This window comes from Chiroxiphia lanceolata, chromosome 1 (assembly GCF_009829145.1).
Source record: "Chiroxiphia lanceolata isolate bChiLan1 chromosome 1, bChiLan1.pri, whole genome shotgun sequence".
Lineage (NCBI taxonomy): Eukaryota > Metazoa > Chordata > Aves > Passeriformes > Pipridae > Chiroxiphia > Chiroxiphia lanceolata.
This window is the reverse complement of record NC_045637.1, coordinates 65,061,396-65,082,455: the sequence shown is the minus strand read 5'-3', so window position 1 is coordinate 65,082,455 and position 21,060 is coordinate 65,061,396.

Sequence of the window (21,060 nt, the reverse complement as noted above, 5' to 3'; positions counted from 1 at the left end):
TTCCCCCTCTCCCCCCCCCCCCCAGTAACTCTAACAATTGTGACACTTCCTTCCCAACCCACATGTTATCGGGAGGGGGGGGGCGGTGAATGAAGCCCAGCTAGGTTAGCACCGTTCACCGCCTCTCCCCACCGCTCCCGGAGCGTTAGACGGGGGAAGCAACCGGCTCCTAGCTCTCCCCTGGCTGGCAAAGGCGGAGGCGGCCTGGGAGCTGAATGCTGGCTGCGGGAGGAGTGCGCCCAGGGCTACGGGCTGCCTGCTCGAACGGAGCTTGCTTGCGGCGCTCCGAAAGTTTTTGGACAGGAGCTCAGGTGGCTTCCCCTTAGAAAAGGGAAAACCGAGAAGTCATAAGGTCTGCTGAGAAGCCCCGTGTTAAGTGAGAAAAACTCTGGCATGGCTGCGTGCCTCAGTACCCAGTAGACCCGCAGCTTCCGAGGGCCGCTGCCTCAGCATAACCAGTACCTGGGGGAGAGGGGTGATCGCGTTTCCCTTCCCCCGCAGGCCACAGCGAGGTGGCCATTTCTCCTACAGGAAGTTTCAGATAGAGCGGACATGTGCGACCGGTCATTGCGTTACCGCACCCTTGGAGGCTGCTGGGGTGCGGTGCGGAGCCCGGGCCGGGCGGGACTCCCACACACCGCCCCCGCCCCGGTTTTAGGAAGGAGCGGGGACTTCATAATCCCGAGGTTTTGCTTGTCACGTGAACCGCGCTAGGAATGACCGTGTACGTCACCCTAGAAGGAAAATAATTTGTAGTTTTTCTGTCATAATTTCCTTGAGATCCACCCCGGCAGTTGTATACCAACAAATACCAGAGTGAAGGGAGAATACCAAAGAAGCTTAAGCTAAACGATTTGCCTTAATTGGGAATGCTTCGAGCTGATAAGAGTAAATTGGAAAGTACTACTTTCCAAGCTTTTTTTTTTTTTTCAGTGATGACCGTACCCGAATCTGATAAACCAAGTCAATAAGAAAATTTCCATCGTATCGGATGGGAACTACAAGGAGCAATACTTCTTTCAGCACAACAACCTAGCTCCAAGATACATTTTCATGCTACTTAAAAGGCTGCCAGAAAACATTGTTTTATACGTTTGCATAATCCTCCATGCTACCTAGTAAAAAAATTATCTCACTGTCTTATTTCTGTTATTATTTACTTAGCATTAACAGCAGAATGGCAGAAATCTGTGAAGAAAGAACAGTGAAAAGTTGATATAATCTCGAGTTCAGCAAACTCCGAAATTCGCAGTTGCCAGAACACACTAAAAGCAAACGGCAGCTTTGCGGGAATTTGGCTTTGTCGCAGAGATGTAGTTATGAAACGTGCTCATTGGTATGCGTGCCTCATTTTTTATTCTTTTTCTGTTTTATTCTGAAAAAGAATTCTATTTTTAACTAGGAAAAAAAAAAGGAGAGAGAGAGAAGAAGAAAGCAGAGAAAGGGAAGGAGAAAATTAGTGGAGTGCATGTGCTCAAACTGGCTCGTTCGTATGGTTGTTATCGTTCCCGGCTCCTGTCATCTCTTTTTGCTGCTTTGATTGAGGTTTTGACGCGCTCGCTGGGAAACTGGAGCGGCCCCGAATTCACCGCCGGCAGCAGCGACCGGCCGGAGCTGGGGCAAGGGTGCGGTGCGGGATGAGGGTCCCCCCCACCCACAGCCGGGAGCGCCGCACCAGCCCTCGTCGCGGGGCTCGTTCGATCTCTCGGTAACTTTCATGATATGACTATGTTTTTCCCCACCCACCCCCAACCTTTTTTTTTTTTTTTTTTTTTTTTCCATGGGCGCCGATCAATTATTCACAAGCACATTTATCTCCCCTGCAATATGGAGAATTCATATTCATATCTCTGTTTTAGTGGCCTGACACTGATTAATGTAATATGCGCCGCGGCTCCGAGCGCAGCCCCGCTCTATGAATCATGCACTATAAAGTTTCAATCGTCCTTGTAGATGAGACTATTACAAAGAGCGCTGAGCGGCGGGGGCGGGGAGGCGGGGGCTGGCGGCAGCGATGGCTTTGCGCCTCGGCCGGCCACCGGCCCCCTGTTAAACAGGCTCGTATTGAAATTACCCGGCGGCTGGCGGGGGACAATGTGGGTCCGGCATTAGTTCCGCCCGGCGGGGCTCCCGCTGACGCGGGTCCCCTGCTCCGCCCGCCCGCGCCCACCGCCGCCCGGCCTCGGAGAAGGGACTGCGGGGCTCTCGCCCCGTCCCCGTCGGCCAGGCAGTGGCGGGAAGAGCCGCGCTGGGCCGCTTGGCTTCGGAGGAGAGGTGGGCTGCCCGGTGGCCACCCTGAGGGACGGGTACCCTGGGGCGGGAATGGGGCTCAGGCTGCCCCGGGGTGTGCCCTGAGGCTGGGCACCCGCACTATGGCTGGAGAGGGAAGGCATTGAAGAAAGTCTCCATTACCTGGCTAGTTTCAGTGCTGTTAGGTTATTTTTATTTGTTTATTTTTAATGTATATTTTTTTAATTTCTGAATGTCCTTAAAAGGAGAGATGTAAAGAGTATCCAGGGCTGACAGAGGCACACAAGCAGCGCAGGGGAAGGGCAGGTGAGTAGTAAGTGCTTTGTGAAAAGGAGACTGAAACAGTACACATCGTCTACTCCCCTGCTGCTGCCTCAGTTTGGGGATGAGGCCCCCCTGTCACATTGGTGTCCACTCTCCACCTAAGCCCTGTGTTTGGTGCTGCACGCCTGCAGGCTTGCAGGTGCACGGAGGAGAGCCACCTCCAGTCCCAAAACCCATCTACCCACCATAGGTCAGGAACCCATGGCCGAAATATTCTGGAGCAGGTCCCTTCTGGCCTGTGGGAAGCGTGTGGCAGATGTGGAGCTGAGCTATGCAGAACCACAGGTCCCCCTCTACCAGAAAGGGCCATAGTGATGGCCAGCAGGGCCTGAGCCCACCACCCAGCTCTGTGGGGGCTGCAGTGAGGAGAGATATGGGGCCCGATTCCAGGCTTCAAGTCGCCGGGTTTCAGCAGTAAAACTTACCTGGGACTAACAAATCAAGTAAAATGCTGGAACATGTAATAAACATGGCCTGCGTGGCATGTTTTCCAGTGAAAAGTTACAGAAACGGCTCCTGGCAAGGTTGGTGTTCCCCATTGTGCGGTGCCCCCATGCAGTGCCGTTCATAGCTTGCCCATAAAACCAACCATGTGGACAGGAATCGCTGGAAGTACTAGGAGACTGAAAACCCCATAGAAATAGGTATTCAAAATTTAAGACTTCGAAAATATGAGCTCTTAAAACTAAACAATGTACTTCTGTAAGGAATTAATTTACTTGAGTCCCGTCATCATTATTAATATTAGTTTTGGCTTCTTTTTGTGTGTATGTGAAGAGAATACATGCATGGAATTTTGTAAAAAAAGTGAAAAATACATCTATTATCTGTTTTTACTTACTTTAATTAGCATTTACATCCTTCACATCTGATACCCAAACTTGTTTCCTAACATGCTCCTTGGGGGTCAAGCTGGTGCAAAAATGCAAACGTGGGGCACACACCAAGTCCTGGTAGTGCCTCTCTTGAGAGAATAGAAAGCACTGGCGTAAACTCAGCGCAGAATTAAAGGCGAGTTTAAAAAGTAACATTTATTTTTATTCCAGATTTATGGCTGACCCGTAGATAATTAAAGGTTTTATTTTGAGCTGTTGGCCCCACACAATACATTGTCCTTTGTTGCTGCACAAGGAGTGCTTTCCCTGTGCTGCCTACGGTTCAAAAACAATGAAGCAATCCATTTATTTTGTTGGTCAATTGTAGCACAAAGTGAGGTGGTCAGTGTGGAAAGTTTATCACTGTCTTGTCCCTTTGGAGGAGGCAGAGCATTCACACACCCTCTGCCCCAGTACACAAATGTCAGTCTTCTTGCAGGCTGCTGTTTTCCTTTTGAAGATGCCGATGGTGTCTCTGATCCACTAATCCATTTATCCAGTTTCATGAGTGCATTGGCTGAATACACTCACAATAGCCTTGCCCAGCTGGAAACAAGAAGTCAGTGAGTGCAGCCGGCACACCCACCAATGCCTGACACCACTCTCAGATGAGGCTTGAGTGCTTGTCTCAAAAAAACCCCACAAAACATCCGAACCCAAAACAAGCCCCTCAGAGCCCCCAACCTCCCGTGATGTGCCCAACGCTGTGATCCTTCCCTTCCTGAGAACAGAAGTATTTTTAGCACCATCTATAGTTTGCTATACGGCTGTATTATTTTCATGATATTTGGCTGTGTCAATGAGGGTTGGAGTAGGCTTGAGGGGAAAAAAATGCCTCTAGGACTCTAAAAAAAATGCAATTAAAGAAACTGGTCAGTTGCTGCCAAAGGGAAGGGGGCACAGGAGAGGCAGCGGGCAATGGACTTCCATTTGTGTTCAGCGTCGTGCCGTTACTTGCGAGCTTTTTATTGCATTTTAAATGTATGTTTAATTACCAGTGTTATTGGTAATAACAGAATGTTTGAAAATATTAAATACATTTGTGAGCTTGTGTGAAAAAGAAGTTAAAAGGTGTTTGGTGCACAGAATGCTAAAGAGATCTCACAATGAAGTGATTAACATTTTTATGAATAAAATTAATCACGCATTAACTCTGCAGCTCAATACATCTGAATGCCAAATGTTGCACAGCAGCCCTTTCCCCTAAACCCAAGAATTCTAGATGCAATATTGACCCACATCAAACACTCGTGTATTAGTAATGGAGGTGTAGTTATGAGAAGATATTTTAATAATGTACATTTACGTTTGAGGCAAGCAAATAAAAGGGAGAAAATATATTGTGGTACTTTGTCAGGATTTGTGAGAACCAGTAGGTGCATAAAATATATTAGGAAGCAGTCAATGGGGGCAACTGTTTGGAGAAAAAAGTTTATGTGGCACTCACAGAGGCAAAGAGCAAACTCACTGTAGTAAACAGATTCCACTAGATTGCACTTAACTCTCCCTGGCTCTTATTAGCATGTTCATTGTTCTGGGCAAAGCTTATTAGGTTTTAAGATGGGAGCTTACCATTATTAAAATATCCACTGTGTCAGATAATAAAATGTGATCTCTCTTTCTCTCTCTCTCTCGCTCCTTCTCTTCCTCCGTGAGTGTGTGTATGTGCGCGCGCGTGCGTGTGTGTGTTTTCTAATCTCTTGCCACTGTGGTTTTGGGATTATTCCAGCAGGCTGTACAAAGGGAAGCAAAGGCATCTGAAGTGTCACTCTACAGCTGTGGCAAAGTAACAGAATTTCCATTTTGTTGATGCTCCCAGCACATGTGTGCAGCAGAAGGTGATATCAAAGGAGCCGTTCTTCCTCAGTTCTGCACATTATTTTTCACTGCTGTGGCGAATCTCTCTGAGCTCCGTGAACCAATAAAACAACGGTCCCTGTTTGAGTTGATATATTAATATTTACTGAGGATTTGCAAGGTCGGGGCTAAATGTCAGCAGATTGCTGGGGCAGTACTGTGGGGAATAATTAAACAAATCTCACAGCAGTTCAGCCTCCTAACATCTTTATTAATCTTTTTTTTTTTTTCCTTTCCTTTCCAGAAACAGTACACTGAAATATTGCTTTTCAACCTTACTGAACAATTGGGAGAAGTTTGATAATAAAATCCTGGATTAGAAGTATTTGGTTTTGACAGTTTCTTGGCCCACTCTCTTGCAGATGTTAGTTAGTTGTGAAAGCTATGATGTGTGAATTATCACCAAGCTGCTGGGGTTCTCACCTGCCTCTCCATCAAATTCATCTTGACCAGTCTGCCAAACACAATAATACTGTTGCTATAAATGGAGACCCAAATTGGCTTCATTAAGTAGTGGGTCCACTTCTCTAAGGGAAGAAACTGGACGACCCCAATTCAGTATGCATATCTCCCTTAACGTGATTATAGCATCCACTTTAGTACAACTTAGACAATTCTCTTTAATAAGCTTCATAATTAGTATTGGGATGCCTCATTACAAGTCATTGCCTGTAGCAGTCCTAGGCCAAACAGCCCTTCTCAATCTAATGTATTTTTTTTTTTTATCAGGCAGCAGGAGCTGTCTAGAGCTTTTTGTTTGTATAGTGGGGACTTGCATTAAGCCCCCAGTGTAAAAATACCACAAGGAAATTAATTGCTTCTGTGCAGATTCACCACAGATGTGTCCTGTTATGGGGAATGGTATATTTCTGACATTGTTGTACTGTAGTGTGCTGGGAAAAAAAAAGTCTGGAAAAGCTACAAATGCAAACATATTAGCATCCATATAGATTCCTTATGTTGTAACTGAAAACAAGGAGATCTTTAAAGTGTGTCAGAGCCTTCAAGCCTTTTTTTTTAAATAAAGTGGCTATTTTTTCTGATTTTTTTTTTTTAAATACTCAAAACCCACTAATAAAATACACATGGCCACGTATTCTATTTGGTACCGACTGATAAATGTGCTACTTAAAATAACACACACAAGGAGTGTGGTGACTCAACGCAATAAGAAGTCTGACACACAAAGCCGCCCTCAAGGTCAGTGGTTTGTTATCTATCAGTGTTGGTCAGGTTGTGAATCACAACTGCAAGTTTCAGCAAGTTAAGGGGAGGAGGAGCATTCAGAGTGCTTGCCCTGTGGAAAAGAAAAGCTGAGCTGGTGGTTTGTTAGCTGCCTCTGAACATCACCCTGCAGCTTCTGGGTAATGCCCATTCCCCTGCCACTAAAGCAAAGCTGGAAAGTGCCTTGATCCAGATTCAAGTGCTTTGATTTACTTGTTATAATTCAGGTGGAAGGGTTTAGGGTTAGCAAGTCCACCACTGCAGAGCCTCGTCGCCCTGCCCTCTCATTACTTATATTGATTTCTTTCATCTCAATCCTTGTATACTTCAGTTTGACGGTGGGCTGATCCCTTTGATACAGTTGTATTTGCCTAGTGACATTGCTATTGATAATCGAATATTAACAATTCACGTCACAACAGTTACCGGAATGAAGATTCATTTAGAATAACAAAATGTGTGACCTGTGGTATTAGATATAGGTGTTTGGATTCTTCTTGTGTGATTGTGAAGGGGACTCCTCCATCTATCAATTTTAGACACTGCAAAATTAAAAATAAATAAATAAATAAATGAACCAATAAGTGTCTCCTCCACTCAAATTCAGGACTTTATCTCTTTGATAATGACACAGTAACAGAAGTAATAAAGCTGCTGTAGTAATGATACTCTCAGATTAGATTTTCTAAGTATGTACAATACAAAAATTTCATGGGCAAGTGAAATTTCTATATTCAGGACCATTGAATTTCCATGCAGGAAGGACTTCATGGGCCTTAGTAAATGTATCTAAGGGGCTTGATTTCAATAAAATTCATACGTTAACTGCAAGCAACAGTGGGAACATGTAAGTTATGTAAACAGATCATATCAGTGTTCAGTTTTACCACACTGTACTTCATAGGATCTTTTACCAGCTATTTCAGAGCAAAGGGCAAGATATACTGCATAGATGACTACACAAAGTCTTGCTTTTAAAATAATCTAGTTGGGGTTTTTTTGTTTGGTTGGTTTTCTTAAAATTCTCATCCATCAGCCTTTGGTTCTACTATGATGGTAGCATTTTGCTCAAATATACGCGTTTCACTTTTTTTTTCTAGGCTAGCAAAGAGCAAACAGCTCAGACTCACAATCCCAGGGGGAGTGATTATAGTTTTTCTGTTCTGCAATAGCAGTACCTGGAATCCTCTTAAAAATGGCTCTGTATAGCCTAGAAGAAAGCCCCTGTCCTGGAACAGGTGAAATTGTACTAGATGAGATCTGCACAGAATGTAACAAAAAAACACTGCCTCTGTGAGACCAGTGGAGGATGGAGGCACAGAGGTAGAGCAGTGCTTTCCCCAAGTTATGCTTTGTTTATGGTGGAAATGAGCACTGGAGCCTCTGATTCAGGGTTTTCACTTGATTGAGACTCAGGTGTAACGGGATGTTTCACAGATTCACACTGACAGCAGGTAAGTGATGGAGCCAGAACTGGTGCAGTTAAACTGCATTCATATACTCATAATGTATTCACCACAGTGTCATCAACTCCCTGATGTCACTTGAAACATTTTGACTGTCATATCTGAATTTACACACTGAAATCCATACTTCATTATGTGAGTAAAAGCAATCTGGTGTTTACAGGCTATGCTTATTCTTGCTGGAGTCATCAGAGCACTTTGCCTTAGAAAGTTGTAAGGAAGGCCTCAAGATCAAAGGCTTTTTGTTTGTTTGCTTGTTTTTAACAAAAAAAGGTAAATTTTAAAATTACTCCATGTATTTCAGTGGTTAAAAATTGATTAAAGGACCTACTCTTGGTCTTTTCAGTTTTACAAATATTTTGTATATTTAGAAAAACAATGGTAAAATATTCAGGAAAATTGTTTTATATACAGGTTTTTTCATGAACAAATTTCTAAAAATGTCAGGCAAATCTTCAAGTTTTTTTTTGCATAAAAAAGATAAATAATTTACAAGTTCACTTGCAAAGTGATACGTAAAATAATGTAAGGAAAAAAGGGAATTCAGTTTTAAAAGGTAAATATTGAAAAATACTGTTTCACAAAATGAAATTATGATATACATATCCATACGTGTGGTTCTCCTATAGACAGAGGAAAAGGGAAAGTGGATACTTACTTCGTTTGACGCAGGCAAGATTTGAGTAAGGTAAGAGGAGACTTACAAGGATGGATATAAATACAGAAAAAATACTTCACTGTTTCTCTGAACATCAGCCATTTGGAATGTGTTTGAGAATATGAATTAAAGAATACTGATAAATGTCACAGAGCATAAAGTTTTAATAGAAGGCATTTTTAAGAACAAATGAGAACAAAAGAGGGTGTCATTTTGAAACAGAGAGTGAGATACAATGAAGAGAGTAGTGGTGATGGCACCTCTGGTAGAAATAAAACACAGGGTAGTGTACTAATGGAAGAGATTAGTATCTTCTGAGGGGAACGTGATATGGAAGTACACAACATGTGTGTCTCCTGTGGCTTACTTTCCAGAATCTTAAGAGGACTGTGATGCTTTCATTAAGCATGTCCCTTTAGAGAGGAATAATTTGAGGAACACATAAATTCCTTCTCAAGTTATATTTTCTCCGTAGTGATCTTCTTACTTACTCCACAAGAAATGAAAGCAGTAGAACAGAGGAGGAAGCGGAAAACAATTCATGTCACCAACTACTTTTTTTAAAATTTATATGGCCTTCTACTGTTGTATATGTGTTTGCATGTGTACATTATAATTATTTCCCCAGGCCTTGCACATAAGGACCACTCTGAGAATCTAAGTGATTACATGTGGACAAGAGGTAAGAGGAGATGATTTACTGCGAACACAGGAAATTTCTATACTTCTGGTAATCTGCGGTAAATCCACCAGGAAACTAGCAAAGTCTGATCTTGCCTTACATTTTGTGTGGCTATTATCTGGGTATGAGGATGCTCTCAGAAGGAGCGTGGAAGCTAAGATGATATGTTCTTTGAAATGTCCAAACACATGGCTTTCTTAGTCAGGACAAGTCCTACAGTCTGTCTAGACCTTCCCTTACCAATTTATGCAAGGTGTATGGAGGATCAGAGAAACATAACAAAAGTTTCTCACCAAGAAACTTGAACCTCTCGATTGCTCTTCCATCATAATTGATGTGTGCATGTTCTTGATCTCACTGAAATGTTGGGTTTGCCTTTTTTTTCCCCAGCGTAATATTGAGTTTATAGTACTTGAGCCTATCTACTTTTTTTTTTTTTTTTGATAGCCTCTTATAAGCTCTGAGGCACTGATTCAAGTTTGTCACATCTCTGTGGAAAACACCCTTTGATAATACACAATATCCATGCCCGCAGTGCAGGCCTTTTGGGTCTCAAGTACAATCACCTATATAAAAGGGTTTTCACATGCATCATTGCTGAGTGGCTCTTACCTTTGGGACCACAATCTGTCCAGTTTCTCCTGACTACAAGTACTCATGGCTCTTGGCCCACTGACCTTGGACGTGGCTTCAGTCAGTTTCTCCTGGAATGGAAGGGCTGTGGCTGAAGTCTATTTGTGTAAATGTTCATCAGTCATCTTCATCACCTATTCTCAGGGCCTTTTCCTGGCTTCAAGACTGTTATCTTGTCTCTCCCTTTCTTTGGCCTCCCTTGCCACCTTTTTTTTCTCCTCAGTTAGGAGGCTCTCCCTTGGTTGCTGTAAGAGCACGTTACTGTCAGCAGGCAGCCTGACTGTTCTGCCTTCCACACCAGACCTCCATGCCTGCCTCCATCTACTGTCCCTTCCTTCTCCAACCTGAAAACATTCTCCTCCACCCTTACTTGAAAAGAAACTTTTAAACTTCCTGTGAAACCACAAGAAAAAAAAAATCATTTCACACTGAGTACCAACCTCTATCATCCCTTTACATCAGAAAACATACTCCTGAACTCGTTGAGGTTACATGGATGTAATTTTCCTGAACCTTTGAGAGAGGGTGAGAAATGGAATGCTGCTCCCAAGACATCACTGCAAACATCACAGTCTGTCATTCTGGCCAGTCTTCTGCTAGTCTTGATCCAAGAAGAGGAATACAAGAATACTACTGTTTTGACTGACAGAAGCTGCTCCTTACATTAGTTTTAAAGGATGGCAGAAAAATGCTGGTTGTGCAACTCCTAGCTGGAACCAGCACAATATCGCATATTTTTAGTCTCAGGGAGAACATCTTTTGAGCTCGACAGTCATCTTTTGCAAACCTTTCCTTGGAATGGAATTTAAGACTCCCAAGTCTTCTGTAAGAGACCATTAGTCCATATCTGAATGTACAGAAGATCTCATCTCCTGGGATCTGAGCATGTGCATGCAAATCTCATAGGGAAGACAAGGAAAACAGCAGTAGAGCTAAGGACAGTCCCGAAGGACCTTAAGTCCAGAGAACAAACATATGTTTGAAACTACAAAAATATTTAATTGTTGTCAAATGTATAAACCTGATGTGCAATTCTAACCAGATCAGGCTTTGGGCTGTTTGCCCAGTTATTCATAAGAAAGTGTCCAGAATGGATAAGATTGTGAGATTCTCCTGGGACACAGCTTTTGATCTGGTTATTTTTTTGTTGTGTTTGATAATACACAGTTCTCTGCCAGAGGGAATTCTGGGCTTACATCCATGTTCATCCTCATGTTCAGGCAGCACTGATAGAAGTAGTTATGTAAGTGTGTTGTGTGTAAATCAAGAGTCCCTCTGAGTAATGGTGAAATTGTGTGAAGTCTGGTCTGAAAGTGATCTCCATCTTTCACTCTGCCTCCTTTTCTACAGAATGAACAGTTTTGGGATTTTCTAGTAAAAATCTCCCTTAAGGATTTGATCATCTTGCTTCCTAGTGATGTTGAAGAATTTCCTTGGAAAGTTCTGAAATGTAGCTTGTGGAGTAGGGAATTAGCATAAGACAGTTGTTCCTCCTCATTGAATGTAGGAGGATGGTCTGAATATCCCAAATGGTTTTTTCAGATGATTGTAGGTGTAGCAGAACTATATCCTACACAATGCGAGAGAATAACTGATCTCTGGCTTGTAAGTAGTGCTCACTCATATTTGAAAGAAGAAAAACTTGTAGGTGCATGAGGGAAGAGGCTGCCAGCCTGGAAGCATTGTGCTGGGCAGTGAATATGTTCTGGATAGTTCTCACTTTTCCTAGGCATTGATTTCAAACAAGTTGAAGAGTTTGACTTCCTTATTTGGAAGTTCCCACAAAGCAGATGGTAGAAAGAAGTCACTCACGGACTTATGTGCATGTCAGACATTTAACTGTCTGTCTCTCTGAAAGTATCCTTCTTTAGGAGATAATGTCTTTGATCCCTTTTTTCTCCGTTATGTTTTGAGTTACTAGTTTGGAGAACTGTCTTCCCATTTTCCATTCCAAGAATAGAGGGAGCTGCACAGCAGTCTTTTATGATAGACCTCCTTAAGCTCTGCCAGCTTTTCTTCCTTCACGTGCCACTGCTTTCCTCTCTGCATTAAGCTGACTTGGCCAAAATTGTCAGTGGTCTTTGCAGAATTAGAGTTGCTGCATCTGATTTTCCCAGACCATACTCATAAAGTAACTCTCTCCAGATTTTCTCCTGATTTCTCAGGGGTAGCATACAGTCATTTGCCTGGGTGCCATACTTAGAAAGAAGAGGCCTATGTGTGCCATGTCTTTTTGAAGAGAGGCATTCTGTGTGCAGAAAGGAGGAATAGGATCACAGCACGAAGATCTCGTGATCTTAACCTACAAAGTGTTGTGAGAGAGGTGTGGATAGGCTTAAGCTCTTCAGGAGAGGCTCTACAGAGGACAGATGTTGAGGCTGTATGGAGGGTATATGCTGAAGGTATTGGACACCTGCATTGTTTCCTCCCACCTGTTTCCCTGTTCAAGTGACAACATGCCTACCATACCCCAGAGAACATTTCAAAAGTACATGGAAGCAGTAGGAGAATTTGGTCAGGAAATTCGACCTCAGGAATGCCATCAAAATCAAATTCCAACAAGGGCAGTGCAGACACAGCTTTCCAGGTTTACATGTCTCCACTGTAGTAAGAATAACTTATATTTTGCATTAAAAAGAAGGTATAGAAGAACTTTAGAGACTATTTATGCAAGTTTTGGGAAAGTTATGTTTTCAAGACCATTTCTGCTCTTAAGAGATATTATTTGAACAATCATCTCAAGTGTCATTCATGTACAAATAGAGTTCATGGAAATAGTAAACTCTATTTTAGGTTCACAGAACTTCTTAAGTGCACCCAGATTACTGCAGCAGCTGAAAGACATTCAGTGGTATTCTAATGCGCAAGACTTAATAACATTTTATCCATTTTGTTTGGTGTGCCATCTTTACTCACACAACTAACACATCAAATACAGGAAGCATCACTGACTTCCAGGTGTACTTACAAGACTTGGAATAAAAGAGTCGATCCCAGTATGTTCTTAGGAGCATACCTAGCTATTCTAACTCATGTTATGGTAATAATCTTACACAACTCTTATATTTTAAGATGGACAAATGAGAATATTTATGTGACTAATGAGGATGCGTATGGGATAAAGAGGATATTTTTCCTTCAATTGAGGGAGGACATGTTTTTTCCCACTTTAGAAATCATAATTTGTATGTTTTTGGACAACTGCTATCACTGGTCACAATGACGTTCTATATATTTAAAGCTACAGGCAGAGCTTGTAAGAACTGCTTAATTATGTGCTATATTAATGTTCAATTGATTATGTTATTGCCTGTGAATCCTGTTGCTTAATAAAGCTGCAGTCATTTTGCAATAAAGTTGTGTTTTTAGTCAATTAATGGCTTTCTGGGGGCAATGGACAAAGTAATAAGGATATTGGTGTGGTTTGGAAAGCACAGTACTGTGACTTCCAGTGTAAAACTAGAAAAGACAAATGCTTGGACTGAGTAAAAGAGAGAAAAAAATTAGCTCCTGTTCAGTACAATGATTCACAGTTTTCTTTTACGTCTGACAGAAAAAGCAGCATTGTGCAAAGCATATGCACATGAATACAGGGCAGGATAATATTTGATTTAAAAATACGAGTAAACGATAACTGCCAATATTGAGACCATGTGAAGGCAAAGGAACAAAGCATACTTTCATTGCTAATCATGTTAACATCAAAGTTTGAAGAGTACATTCGCCTATTCAGAGGAAATGCCATCACACTTCTGACGATCACATCTGCCACTAATATCATCCGGCATGTGGTCAGGTCTCTGTTCTGACTTTTATCTCTCTACCAAAATTTCATGTCTTGATTTTAACATCTGATGCTAAATTCAGGTCACTGTGAAATAAGTATAACTTTTATTTCTTTTCCACTTTCATGATGTGTTCAAGAGGTGCATCTTCAAATCAATGCAGAGTATAAAATATTTGTCAATTTTTTTTTTTTTAAAGCTTTTTGAGGATTTAGGAGTTTGTTTAGGAGTTTTGGTTTGGGTTTGGTTTTTTTTGGTGGGGAGGGGAGGGAGGTTGTTGTTGTGGTTTGTTTAATTTTTGGTTTTGTTTTTGGTTTTTTGTTTGTTTGTTTGTTTTAAATTTGTCTTAGACCTGTAGGAAATGCAGAGGTCTAATTTATCACTACAGTATTCTACTTTCATGCCATAAATCAGTGAAGTTTCATCTCTGTAAAACTGGAGTAGGGCACTCATGCTCCATACACTTTTAATCCACAGGGTTTCAAGCACTGATTCTCAAGTCTGTGAAAGCCTGAATTTTTACCTTCCCTGAAGGTAAAACCTTTCCCAACAGCATATATCTGGCTAGATGTATGCTGGAGGTGACATCACATAAACGTGTTTGAAATTTTGTAACTATTACTTTTTAGTTATATCCCTAGTGTTAAAGATTTCTTGCTTTTGTTGAGGGAATAAACTGCAGACTTCCTCCTCTTATCTTCAAGATGTTTAAATGGAGAGAAAATGTTTCCACAAACACATTTCAGTGTCCCTTTAAAGACTTCTTATATTCTCAAAGCTGTTACAAATGGGGCTTTACAGCAGCTACCTAAATAGAGAAGAAAAAATTGTGGTGGGGCCATTCAGAGATTTCTGAGCACATAAAACAAGGGTATGTGTTCATAGATTTTTCTTTGCTTGCCAACGTAGCACTCATCTTTAGATTGGAAAGTAGTAAATTCTCATTTCAAAGCTGAAGCAACTTAGTGCTGATTAAGAAGTGGAAGAATAGGAAATACTGTATTTCTTTATACAGTAAAGAAATCCTTCCAGATATTCCAATGCAATATTAAGCATATGTCTCTTCTGGCCCTGTAAGGTTTCTTAAGTGGAATCTAACAATCTTGTGCTGCTTTTCAGAGCAGAAGAGGAAGTCATCTAGCATACAGGTCAACATTTTCTCAAGAGTAAGAGTGGATTATAGTGAACAAAGGCTATGTGTATTTTAGTTTTGTTAATAGTACATCTTTCGGTAGATCTGCCTCCACAACCTTTCTAGTATCAGCTGGAATAATTATAAAAAGCTGTGGAAATTCTCAGAGAGTAAAAAATGGGTCCTTTTCATCCATCCTTTTTTCTTGTTGAATTAAATTTTATCTTCTTGTCAGATCTTTTACCATATCTTCTTCGGGCAAATTTTTATGTTGTCCTTTCAGTTCTTCTGTCCCTTCACTTAATTTTCTATGCATCTGCACAGACAGTCACAAAAAAATACATGACTCACAGAAGACAATCACTCCTAGTAAGGGCTATTTTCAGTCCCTCAGATAAAATTTATTAAACGAAATGGACCAAAATATTTTCAAAATTTGTGTGTGTGCGTGTGGTTGTTTTCCCCTCGAGTTCTTCAAATACATAATGTACAAAGTTTTAGCGTTTTTTTTTTTTATCTACTTTACATACCAGTGGATAGCTCATACACAGAGAGACCTCTTTTTCTATACAACCCAAACCAGTGAATATATAAAAATCGTATCTAAACAATTCTAGTTTCTAGTTGCAACACATTCAACAATGTTACTAGTTGAATACATGACATGTAACTAATTTGATCTAGACAGGAAATACCTTGATTTACTAGTAACATAGAAAAGCTACTTCTTGATATAAGCTTATCCAAGCTGGTGTTAGAAAAAAGTAGATCTTAATTCTATCAAAAATGCAAATGGAATGATAGTGACAACCACTTGATTAACTAAGGGTCAGATAATAGAATGGCAGCTTCATTTGCCAAAAGTTACAGTAATACTCTCTTATTTGAACTCCCTTCAAATCCCTGTAATTAACCTCTATGGCTATAGGTACAACTGTAATAACTAAGGTGTTATTATAGTTCTGCTGTTGCTAGTGTGACAAATATATTATCAAAGTTTCATTGTGAGTTTATGTAAAAGTGATTTTTCAATCTTCTGATTCTTAGTAATGATGGAAACTACAGTGTTACACTCCTCTACATAATTTTAAATGCAAGTTCATGAAGTTATCTTTTCTGCAATCCCAGTCTTTGTGGCTAACAGCTTTTAAGTGGTTAAGTAAACACTGTAGTATATTAGTTTAATTTTTTTTAATTTATTGCAATTTATTAGGATTAACTTCTATTATTACCTTTAACTGTACATTAAAAAGACTATTCAGTTTTCATGAAACACTATTCGACATTACTTTAAAGGAGTTTTTGCCATTGATCTAAAATATTTTAGATACCAGATTACATTTTGGAAATTATTGACTTAAATAATAGTATTAGGTAAACAGAGCACACTATAAGAAAAATGGCTTATAATTTTGATCTTACATTATGTTGAGGGTTTCATAAATTATCTGTCCAAAAATGACAGAAGTCTTGATCATGAGTGATCAATACCTGTCTTATTAAGAAAAAGCATGTAAAGTAGGCAATAAAAAATAAAAAAAAAGAACATCATTAAAGTTGAAAATAGAACTATTGAAAGTGTAATTGTGAAATATATTTTTTACTTTAGTGTTATATTTTCACCCTTGCACAGAGATCTTGAAATACACATGGAAAAAGTAGCCTTTCTGATAAATTCTGAATGTTAAGAAGAAACTTATCTTTACTGACACTTTCTGTTTTCTCTTTGTAAACTCATCAAGTCTGAGAGAATGATGAACAAGAAATTTATGTGCAAGCTTTTTCACTGAACTGGGGTGAAAGTTGTCTTGGCATACTGAGAGGCTTCCAGATATTCGTGGAGAAGCCACCCAGTGGGTGGCTTTGATGGAAGACCTCAAATCCTGGAGTCAGAAAACAGAAGTACGTATCTCCCAACAGCCTCTTACTGTTACCAGCCACTGACAGCCCATACTGGGCTGTTGTACCTTAAAAGCCCTTAAAAGAAGTCCACCCACGTGACCAGCAGCTCAAGTTGCTGAGTGTGTCATAACTGTGAACACTGAGGGGTCCTGGAGCAGTCAGGGGTGTAAGGAAGAAAAGGGGAGTTGCTGCCAGCTCTTTGATTGGAGCATGAAGGACCGTACATCGACCTCTTGACAAAAGAGCATTTTGCCAGGGCCCAGTCTAGCTTAGGAAAAATATGCACAAGGGAGAAAGCCTAGAGGAGAAAGGATATGGAGAGGCAGGGCAAGAAATGAGCACATGAGGAGAATGTGTGTGACAAAACAGTTTTGCTCTGAAGTCACTGGGGGCCCAGACCCACTACAGATTGAGACGACATTTGAAGAAGAGATGGTGAGGGACCAAGAGGAGGTGCAGCTGCTGCCTGTATATGTGACTCTGGCTGATATTCCCTCCAGAAAGACACAAAAACCTTCCTGCAGAAGGGCTAAATGCATTGCTTCCATTCTTCTGCAGGCGTGGGAAACATATGTAGTCCACAACCTTGTTTAGCCTGGGCCCAGTACCTCGAAGCAATGCAAGATTGCTTAGACACCTGCCAGTGAGTAGCTGGGGTGGAGGGTAGCCCTAATCCTATACTGAAGGCAGCAAACAGGCATCAGTCTTGCCAGGCTGGGCATCATCTCCTGGTGAACAAAAATAAGGTTCATGTAATACCTTCTTTTTGACCTGCAGTGCTTCTGCCCTCCTTTGTAGAGCGAAGAAGAGGGATCTCTTCTTCAACAATTGTTGAAGAAGCTGGTTGAAGAGGACCTGACATTCTCTGAAATACTGCAAAATTACTTTGGCTTCAGCAGGTGTAGGTCTCCAGTCCCCTCAGTGCTTGTCCCCATCTTCTTTGGGTGACACAGAGCCAGGAGAGCTTCTGACCAAAATATGGTCGTACCAATCAAACTTGGTCTGAGGGTGATAAGTGCTGCAACATGTAAGGATCTAGTGTTCCCCCAGACTGCCCAGAGGATGTTTCTGGAGAGAGCAGGCTGTGACCAGGCCCTCAGAGAAAGCATTGTGGGATGTAAAAGCTTGGATGCAAGCTCTGGGAGCACAGGCAAAGGCAGAAGAGTGTTTTGAAAGTGGATTGTGCACCAGGTGGCCCATGGAAAGCTGCAAAGAGTGAAGATGACAAGGAGCAACTGGGCCATGGGCCAGCACTCTGATGTTCTCCTTTGTCTCTGCCATGAGACAGCAGGTGATTTGTTTCCAACCTGAAGGCTTATGTTTCCAAAGGGAGCTAACAAGTGGTAGCCATAATCTTGAAGAAGATGAGAGTTCAGAGTGCCTGTCTTGGCTAGGCCAATAAGGACACTTTTGCAGGCAGGATTGTGACAGACAGAGAAACTAGAGAGAAACCAACCTAGCCCCATAACAACACAACTCCTGCTTGGTCATTTCTATCCTGTTCAGGACCAGGCAGCATACTTCCGACTGTGATCAACTCTTTGCTGCAACCAAAATATTTTCTGAAGAAAACTAGAAGTAGTTTCCAGACAAAGGGAGTTAGTGAGCCAGCCAGGGGAGGTAAGGATGAAGGGAGCTGTTTATTCCCCTCTGCTCAGCACTGAGGAGGTGAGATATCTGCAGTACTGTGTCCATTTTGTTCTCCCCAGTTAATGTAAGTCAAGCAGCGACAGGCCAGAGAAAGACCATCAGAGGGCCACCAGGCTGAGCAGGGGTTGGAGTACAGAGCACCTGCGGGGAGGTTTAGATCTTTCTTTGTTCATCAGTAAGAAGAGAACATGAAAGGGAGATGTTACTGCTGTGTCCATCTACCCTGGAGGATGTCAAAAGCCAGATTCAGGCTTTAGCCAGAGCTGCACAGTGACAGGATTGAAAGGGATGCATGGAAGGTGAAACTTCTAGATAGTATTAAGAATCTTTTTTTCGTGGGAGTTTTCAAACATGTGCAGGGTTTTTTTGAATTCTTTATTTGTGGAGATATCCAAAACTGTGCTGGACACTTCTATGAGCAGCCCAATTTCAGGTGGCCTTGCTGGATCAGATCACCTCCAGAGGTTCTTTCTACTCAGTGGTGAGAGAGTAGAATGTAGTCTATCATATGACTCTATGAAGTGCATTAGAGCTATAGTCACAGTGCCAGAATTCAATGCATAAAAAACAGGAGTGGATGGTAATGGCTAAATTATGCTTACCAGCTTACAAGCAGTGGGTGACCCTACCTAGTGTTTATTTAATCACTGCTATGGTCAGGAGTACTGTGCAAATTATCTACTTTTTTTTTTTTCTAAGTGGAATTATATTGATTATTTTTACCTCCTTAGGAAGCACTGTTATAAAAATCTTTATATTCCCGCAAGTCTTTTAGCAAAGAGAATAAAAATCAAATTTCGCAGCTGTGCTAACATCAGGCCCAGACCGTTTTCAGTACATATTAAATAAAAAATGTTAAAATAACATTAAAAGCCTAATTTAAGCTGACAAAGGCAAAGAAATCAGAATTTGGATGAAAAAAGATGAAAAGAAAAGTAATCTCTCTCTAGACATATACACACACCAACTTTTTCAAGTTTTTTAATGAGATTTATGTTTCTTTTGGAAAAAATAAAATGTCCCTGGGACTAGTAGGGAACAAATAACACGGGATCTTTTCCAAAATAATCTATTGTAATTCATGATTTTCATAAATTTTAAATATTAAATACAATTACTAGATCTTAACATATCAGATGAAGGATATTGCTTTTTTATGTTCCAATTAAATCCTTTGAATTTTTCATATTGGAAATATAACATAATACAAAACTTAAAATAATACGTGCAGTTAAATGCACTTCTACAAAAGCACTTAAAGGATATTCAGAGCAGCTTCTTCTCAAGTATAAACAGATCACACTCATTGTTTATTTTGGGAAGAGAAGTAGATCAGGAAGTTCAGATAGTCCAAATGTATTTTTAGAGAAAGACAAACTTTCAGAACTCCTTATGTTAATATATCAATGGGGGTATTCCATGACTAGCTTGAAGGAGAATTAGAACAAAAGTGAAGTACTGAAAAAATGGCATAATTATTATGGATGGTTCTGTGTATAATTTCTACCTTCTAATTAACTCAAAATGAACATATATTTGCTGCAAAAATGTTCTTTTTTGTGTGTGTGTTAGATGGGTATTCTATAGACTTGGCAGAAAAGGTTTTACAACTATTTCTTATTTGCATACTACAGATATATACGCATTGTGAGATGGTTTAAACTTCCCTTTTAAGCTTACTTTTACACTGAAAAATGTGTACAGAAATGGTACACACCATAAATAAGTATATACACTACTGCCTTGGAATAGAGTATGCTAAGTAGTCGATGAAGCTTGATCTGAGGACAACAGTTACAGACATCTGTTGAGTAGTCTCTGTGCACTATACTGCTGGGTTTTCTCAGGCACTTAGTATCTGGAAAAGGAAGCTGGGGTCTGAAGTGTCAGCCTTTGTTATCACAGGGTGAATGACCTTTCAAAATGTATGATAAATCAAGGTCTTCTAATAATTTTTCAATGCAACATTGTCTCAGAATTCCCCAGCTGATCTTGGATATTATATCTTGCTGTGCCTTTTAGTCCTGTGGATATAGCTTTTTCCTGGAAGAAAACACCTATTTTGATTGTCAAACAAAGGCACACAGATTTAACCAAGGAAAAAAAAGTTTAGTTTATCTCTAAAAATACTTTCTGTAATATATTAATGTGTGAAACTACCCATACTGAATGAAAACTATATTAATACAAAAACTCAGCATAAACGCTAACAAATACTTCAGCATGCTACTTTTAGAGGCTCAGCCACAGTCAATACAAACAAAATCAATGGATTTTTCTTATTATTCATTACAGGCCTTCGAAGATGAAAGAACTGGTTGTAAAAGATAGGAAAAAAAGTACTGAAGTAAAAAAAAAATAAATTATTAACAAGAAAAACAAAAAATCCCACTCCTGCTCATCTGCTACTTGCTGTTGGAGGCCAATGTTCTACTTGAAAATTGCTTTACCACCTAGAAGAGGTCACTTGATGTAAACCCCTCTCTAATGACTCTCATGGTGTTATCGCAAGTTTTGTGTCTGTGGACATCAACAAGTAGCATGCCAGTGAACAGCTCTCACAGCCGCAAGGAGGACAAGGATCAGTTTAGAACATCAAAACAAATTTGTGACTACTACTCC